Consider the following 8,750-nt stretch of genomic DNA (forward strand, 5'->3'; position numbering starts at 1 on the left):
TGCGTGTATTTTTGTGTGTGGGGTGCCGTGTCTCTGTCTGTGGGGGGAGAGAGAGAGAGAGAGAGAGGGAGAGAGAGAGTGAGTTTACTGTAGCCTCATTGGAGCCATCATCATGCTTGAGACCAGAGGTGGGAAGCTGAGTTCCCTCTCTCTCTCTCTCTCTCTCTCTCTTTCTCTTAATTCTCACCTGTACTCCATGTCATCTTTCCCATTTCTCTCTACCTCCCTCTCTTCCATTCTTCCATGCTCCTCTCTCTCTCTCTCTCTCCTCCTCACCTCATCCCTATCTCCGTTCCTCTTCCGCCCCTTGGCCCTGGCCCTCTGCCTGCTCTTTCGCTCACCCCCATGTTCGCAAATCACTTCTTCCCGTGTCAGCAGGTAAATTGTTTTGTCCTCCCATTCCCTGCTTTCATTACCTTGTGTAAATTAAGCGATATGTCGTCCACCGGTGCGCGCCAGAGCACTCACCGCGCCAACGCCAAAATCATGAGATTTGGCATAATAAATGAAGACAAACTGGCAGTAGCAGTGCTCCTCTCCGTGCGGGCTCGCCTTCATTATTCGCTTAACTTGCCGGAGAAAATGACTTAACCCTGACCTGTGTATTACGTCCCATATTCACTCCAGATAAAAGCCTTTTTACAGCACACAACAATTTATATTCCAGCAAAGAGGCTGCTTTTCTCTGTCAGTTTTCCAATCTCAGCTCCTGAACACACGTCATTAAACTTGTCTTGCCTTCCTGTATTTGTCCATCAGTCCTTCTTTTTACATAAAATCTGGCAGCATTATTCTGGGATTTGATGGCACCCACTCATTTTTTCCCCTTGGAATGTTTGATTGGAAGAAATATAGCCGGGCCGGGGCTATCTCCTCTCTTCTGTGGAATCATGCGCTTGATGAAATAGTGTTCCCCCAGCAAGAATAATAAAAACAGACTTGTGCATTACAGGGGGCTCTCAATCTGCCAGCTGGGCTGGAGCAGAGCGAAAAAACCCACCCTGCCTCCTGACAGATTTTTATAGTTATCCCAGCAGATAAATGGAAACGGGTGACCAGGCTGGGGAAGGCCATTCTGGAGCCGAGCGTGGGGTACATGGGGCTGGACAATAGCACCAGGAGGGGTGAACACTTATGGGTCAACCAAGGGGCTGCTCATACAGATGTGGGCTCTGTTACCACCAGAACCGTCCCAGTAAACTCTGTGGGAAAATGTACTGGTAAAACATGTACAAACCCATCTTAACTGGGAACACCTAAGATTTTCGACATTGAAATACAGTATGTTAATCAAATACCTGATAGTTTGGCCTGTGTTAGTAAACCTTCACAACTGTCTTTCCATAGCTAGAGATGGAGAGGAAAGTTAAAGTCCCATGTCGCACCGCGGTCTAGCTCCATTGAGAAGGAATTGTAAAAGATGGAAAGGGTGATTGCAACTGTCCTCAGGGTGATAGGTGTTCATTTTCCGATTTGGAAGTGTCAGCACTACTGGAATATCAAGCTCACTTGAATGTAAAAGGTCAGACGCACTTTGCATGAGTCCACAAAGTCTCTCGTTCATTGTCAATGGAGCAGACCCAGGCGGGACATGGGTAGCAGCTCAGATTAAGAGTCTTGCTTCTCCAGTTTCTATCTGGAGAGAGTTGTTCATGTGACAAAGGACGTGGCTTTGCTTGTCTTAGAGCTAGATACAACATAAACCCAGTTTGAATACATGCAAAGAGCATATAAACCATGCTCTTGCAAAAACATCACGTGAAAACCCACGTGAATTCGAAGCACATGTGCTTTTTGGACTCATGTTGGTTTTTTCACATTGTATTCTGCCATCACGTGTGACAGTTTTTACTTCAGATGTCAATTCATAGGTGAAAAAGTTTTTTTTTTTTTTCCATGTGAACATTTTTTCCACATTTTACCTGCCATTACATATGACAATATTTGTTTCACATGTGAACATTTCACATGCCAAGAGACAATTCAAAAGTGAAAATGTCATTTTCATATGGGAAATGAGAAATTTTGCATGTTCACAAACAGCACATGTGCTTTGAATTCACATATGGGTTTTCACGTGACTTTTTTTGTAAGGGTGATAATTACTGAAGTGTCAAAACCAAAATGCTTTAGAAATGCTCATATAGTCCATATGATTAAAGGCTTTTTCTGCATCTAGAGAAAATCTGTGCTCCTTTATTTTTGTTTAACAGACAATAAAACAATAATAAATAAAAGGTATTTAACTATTAACTATTAAAAAATCAGATATGATTAAAAATAGGGGTTTAAATGAATAACAGGAACAAAAAAACATTAATAAAGTATGTAAAAAACAACTACATTAAAGGCTGCCTATAACAATCTGTCTAAGAATTGATTTTAAGCCCCTCAGGATCTTCTCTTGATGGTCTTCCTCTTTGGTCTTTAGCCTAAACCTTGGGATGGTTGCCTGAGTGATGTAGATATGATGAAATATGGACAGTGTATCTATACTGACATATCCACCTGGAAATGTTGCTCCATAAAATAATATAAAATACCTTTTACCATTTCTGCATTGAAAGAAAGAAAAACATTTTTTTTTCTTCTATTTTACTAAAAAAAATTACAATTCAAATTTGACTTTTTTAACAGCATCATATTATTTATGGGGTTTGTCAGTCAACAAAAGCATCAGTTTTGATGTTTTCATTCAAGTGTGTGATAGCGGTGCTTTGGATGATACAGCAAGTGTATCAATCATGTGCTGAGCTGGAAACATGGAACTGAACTGAATGAAACCGGGCATGTAAGCAGCATTTTCATGACTAACATAAGAGGATGGAAAGTCCTTGGTTTAAATGGAAGATGAAATGTTTCCACTGTGGGTTACCTTAAGATTCTGGGAAAATAATCAACCATAAACAGTACTCATAACCACCGTTTATTCCTTTTTTTTTTCTCAATAAAAGCTCTAACAGGCCCTGATTAATCAGCCGAACTGAGTAGGCTAATCAATCTACCTCTAGTGCTTTCCACCCTGGCCTGGAGAGCTAGTTTACATCTTCCTCATCATCTTCATCATCTTCCCATGTTTGTTTTGTTCAACAGTAGCCATTGTAGAGAGCAATGCAGTTTGGAGGGGGAAATACAAGGTGCACACAATAGTGATTTGGTAAATTATGAGAAGTTCAGGCTTGCTTTCTCTAGACTTTAAAAGAGTGCACATGTCTTGATTAAATCAGGGCTTTCTGGTTCGCTCATTTGATTGATCTCTTTCATTTTTACCTTAGCATTGACATACCTCAAAACTCATATTTATTAAATTAAAAACAGAAGAAAAAAATTAGACACGTTAACGCGGGAGATATGTTTTATTCCTGAGCAGAGATTTATATTTAAACTGACAAAATGTTGCAAATGTCCAGAAGTGAAAGTAGAAAGTTCATGCACATATTTATGTGCTTCTACCAAACCTGTTCAGGGATTTTTTGTTGACAATTATCCTTGTTATGGCTTTACTGCTATATGCCAAGCTTATTCGTCCTTTGAACACCTCCAAAGTGTATACTTCTCCAAAAATAATGATCATTGCAACATTAAAAGATAAAAGTGGTTTTGAATCAGGTTATTCTCAATTGTGGAAAGGTGCATTGTTTAAATTAATGGTGCAAAATCTATCTATCTATCTTCCAAATCAATAGTTATAATGTTGTTGTTTTAATAAGAGGCCATTTCTAGTTGTATGCATTGGTATTTCATGAATGTTTTCCCTCATACAAATTATTACACACAAATATGGTCAGCAGCTTAGTAGCCTACAGGGCCACTGAGGCAAATTTGGTCTGTTTTGTTGTTGTCATGTTTCACTCTGGTTTAATAACCAGTAAATATCTATAATGAAAGTGGAAGAGTCTCTTCTCTGCCTCATATTCATCTGTTAATGTTAATTCCATATTACTCTGCCCATGAGTTGGCAGAAGGAATAAAAGAAAATGCTTTAGTTCACCGTTGCACCCCTTGTGCTGTTGAGTTTAAATGGCAAACCACATTCTTTACTGTGTAACACATAGACTGCATCTTCTGCTGTGCCAGTAATTGTCAGTCCTATGTTGTTGTCATATATCATGGTGGAAATGTATACTTTTGTCTGTACTGTTACACTTACTGGTACCATTCACATTCTATATTTTTAGACATGCTGTCCAGCTATCGGCACAGACCCACATTGAATTAGCTCTTACTTCTTGGCAGGTTAAGTGTGTGAGTGTTGGCTGGCCCTCTGGCCCCGCCGCCCTCAGCGCTCTCACCTCCATCACGGTGGCTGACAGAGACAGGTTGAGCCGTCTGTCGTCTTCCTCTGCTTTGCCTCGGTGTTATGAGACGATGTTATTTGTATCGTACAGCATGTGCTAATTGGTATGTTGATGGATGCTACCTGCACCTCTCTCAGCTCACTGTGTGATGGACAACAGTAGTGGGACTTAAGTCTTCTGCATTGGACAAATCAGAGGAGTTCATGTAAATTTGGACATATTTTCTGTGCATCTTAAGTCTATATATAGTTTATTTTATACCGTTTAATGTCATATATTTTAACATCTAGTTTTGATTCCTGATTATCTTCTCTTTGGTTTTTTTTATTCTGTTTTATGTCATTTTTTGTGCATCTATCCCCTGCATTGGGTGACTTATATTCTTTTTATTTATATTCAGGTTGCAATGGAGGGTAAACTCACCCACATTTTTATTTGCAGAAAAAAGTTTACTCACATCATTATGAAGCAAATTCATAGTTCCCATCATAGTAAGCAGCATCAAACTGATGTAAGTTACACGAGGATAAGGTCATTTAAGGAAAACAATAATGCTTCTCTGGAATATAATTGATTATTGTTCATATTAGTGGATGCTTTACTTGCAGTGATCACCGATAGGAGGTCATAGTTTGCCCACCTTTTTATTTACCGCTACATCACTGTATACATATATAATTGTTCATACAGATTACAGAGAGAATCGCTCCAGCTGTAGAAATGGGGGCTTTTCAATCAAGCAGAGAAGTCCTCGTCTTTCTCTGTGTTGCGCTTGAAGAATCAATCATGTTCATCACACACTCCCTGGCAGACGTCACCGGGCCGGCCGGGCTGTTTGTTGTTTGCACTGACATGCCACGGAGATATCAAAAGGGGAGATAAAGGATCAAATGACTGAGCTCGGCTTCAGCCCGCCACCTGCTAAATTGACATGTCAAACCTACATTGGTGGAGCAGGTTGACATCACGAAGCACGGCAGCGCTGCATTTGGAACAATGTACAGGAGGGTCTCCAGGTACACAGAGCAACAAACAAACCCCACTTACTGTTTGATTTGCTTGACAACAAAACAATGCTCCGGAGGTTTATGGACCAGCTTTCCAGATAATTTTGTTAATAGCTTATGCCATCTGGGGACAGAAAACTGGAGCCTTTGAATCCTAATGAGAGACCTCAGGGTTGGCTTTTTGTCAGTCAGTTGATGCTGCTTTGGTCCTCACAGTTATGGCTGAATTGGGACTTTACAACAGCAAGGACTTGGTAACCACAATGACCAGGATGCCTATGTATAAATTTCTTTCCAAAGCCTTTGCCTTTCCATCAAGGCAACCACTTTTTTGATCACTGCATAATTCCATTTGTGTTATTTCATAGTTTTGATGTCTTTACTATTATTCTAAAATGTGAAAGATGGTAAAAACAAAGAAAAATGTGTGTCCTTTTGACTGGTAGTGTATATATTTTCATGGCATATCAGATGGAAAAAGAAAAGGTATAATATGTGGCAAAGGTCAAGACCTGAATTCAAACACACAAGCATCCCAACATGCTCAACTACCAAGACTGTTATGAACTTGTTACTGGTATCATGAATCAATAACACAATAATGAATAACGCTTTCATATTGTTTTTTCAAATCTGTCTATAAGAAAACTCTGATATCAAGAGTCCAATGTCCTTTTAAAATGCAAAATCCATGGTGTAGTTTGGGAGGGACAAGCTTCATTCAGCACAAGGCTGCTTACACTCTACAGGGGAAAGAATCATGCAAACAAAGTAAAAAAAAACCCCTCAAGAATCCAACTCATTTTTTACTGTATGAAAGTTTCACAAGGTCGTTTGGAGAGTCATGTTAACACAATACCCGAATACAGATTTGTTTCCTTGTTCTACAAGTCACGGAGCTGCGGGTCTTTAAGCGATCATTATTACCATACAAATAGACAGATCTATTTAACAACCCCCTTTTTATCGCATAACACTTATTCTTTAGTGTTGCTCCCTGAAAGGCACTGAAATGCGTCTCCCCCCTTTTTTTTTTTGCAGGGAAATCGTCTCCGGGTTGATAAAGGCTCAGAGCAATAGACGAAGCAAGGCTGACATCTTCTTAAGAGATGATAGGAGAGCCAAATCAAATAGGATGGAGCAGTCACTCTTTTCACAGATAGGTAGCTCATTTCTGGTGGCTGAGAGTTTGCATCCCTAGTGGCGCTCTGCCTGGGAAAGATAGCTCACTCGGACTCCATTCATTATTTCATTCCCTGCCCCTCTTTTCACATCTTAGCTAGCTTTTCTTTTTTTTTTTTTTTGCTTTAATGAGTTGCCTATTTTTCCGAAGTGTTGATGGGGATCTCGGAATTTAGATTTCGAGACAAAATGTTTAATCACAAGCCTTTTTTTCATTTGTGGAGAAGAGGCAAAAATCAATTATTTCTATTAGACAAAGCTGATTGCAAATGAATGGAAGTGGTAGCATTTTGAAACAAAGGCTCCATGGTGGCAAAGATAAGTGTCATTCTTGCCCCCTGAGGTAAGATATGTGGTTTAGCTTGTTAAGCAGTTTGCAAACATTTGCCATGCCGTCCATGCAAAGGTGTCGGGTTTACCATGCCAGGGAAAACATGGGAAAATACTTTATGGCAACAATACTCATGATTAAGTTATTGTAAAACAGAACTAAATAGTGTAACATCATTGCCCAAAGGGTCAAACCCTGGAGATGTTGTTGGCATGATGAAGGCCTTTGCTTCTCTCCTGGTATGTTTAGATATCACTGCATTGAATATTGTCATTTGAACTTTACTGTCCTTTACTTTTTCCACCCATGTCACGAGTTGTAGAGGGAGCTCCGCAATGAAACTTCCTGGCAAGTTGCAGGAAGTTTTCTCACTATACACTATTTACTGCCCGACTTAATCAATCAAGCACAAGCTCCATAGGATATTCAGCCTGGCACTTCTTGAAGAGCACTTTGCTATCATATCCCACACATTCTTTGCAAATCCCTTTGAAAATTATTTATAAAAATTAACTTCTCTTGCAGAGGGCTCATTGAAAAGAAGAATTACATGAAAGATAAAACACTTTATCACCAGTGAAAGACTAGACAATGTACGTCGAGAAATTGGGAAGATGGGAGAAACAATGAATATTAAGTGCCTAAGAATCTAAAGCTGCTGACTAAATTGAAACTGTATATCCTGAGGGGGCAAGGTTTCCAAATTGCTAATTACTGCCTCTGAAAGGGGGCTGTTTCTGATATGTTTGCTTGTGAAAGGCTGCCGCTTAATGAAGCAGTGGCTGAAGTTTTTTTTTTAAATATTCCCACTCTCCGGCTTTCAGTGCTCTCCCCGGACTGCCTCCCAGGCCAGAACAATGGCGGGCCCAGGAGCCCGGCTTTCCCACAGGCCCGGGCGAGAGGAGGCCGGGGGCTGGGTACTGAGGGAGCCGCTCAGCATGCTGAAATATGGAGGCGACAGATAAGGTGGCAGCGGCACAGAGAGGCCCTCTCCCATGGGCCCAAGGGGAAATTTGCAGTTATTAAGAGGAAGATGAGAGAGATTAAATGGCTTTTGTACTCATTTTCACAGACTTTTCTTTTTTTATTATTTGGGCTGCCTTCATCTGAGAGATGAAAGAAGTGGTAAATGACTTTTTGCTTCATTCAGCAACACACTGGCTTTGAGACAAACCTTCATTATTGGGAGTTGTCACACATCATAAAACACTTATTAGTCCACTATTGTTTTAAAAGGTATAGGACGTGACAGAATTACTATAAGCTACTCTAATCACAAAGTTAACACGGTTTTGTATTTTGTTTCAAGAAATTAACAAAATGTTACATACGTTTATAACAATGGCCTGGCTATATGTCTCTTTATCAGTGAGCAGCATTTTGGGTAGACTTCTTGATACCCACATGCTCTGACAAAAAATAATCCTATAATACAGTTTAGATGCCTACTACACAAATTTGACAGCAAAACATTAAAATATCATGCATCCACTATTAAATTATTCCACAGAAAATCCTATAGCCTACACTGTTTTGTATAGGATTCAAGAAATTAACAAAATGTATGTTTATAACAATGGCCTGTTTATCAGCAAGACGCCTTGAAATCCACATGCCCTGACAAAAAATCCTATACACTATTTAGCACAGGAGACAAAAAAAAGTACCATAAGTAGCCTACAATAAGGTCACTATAAACTATATTGAGCACCACAGACACACTGTAAGTCCCTATAGGAACATTATAGGAATAGTAGTGGTATAGTAGTTATACCATAATATAAAAAACACCATAAAATACCATGTAATGCCACTATAAACTCACTCCTGCGTACCACAGACACACTATTCCCTATAGGAGTAGTTTAGTAGCATATTATAGGAATGTTACCGTTTGTTTTCCTATCTTTCAGAAAGTTAAATAGGCAATTC

This window comes from Centroberyx gerrardi, chromosome 17 (genome assembly GCF_048128805.1).
Source record: "Centroberyx gerrardi isolate f3 chromosome 17, fCenGer3.hap1.cur.20231027, whole genome shotgun sequence".
Taxonomy (NCBI): domain Eukaryota; kingdom Metazoa; phylum Chordata; class Actinopteri; order Beryciformes; family Berycidae; genus Centroberyx; species Centroberyx gerrardi.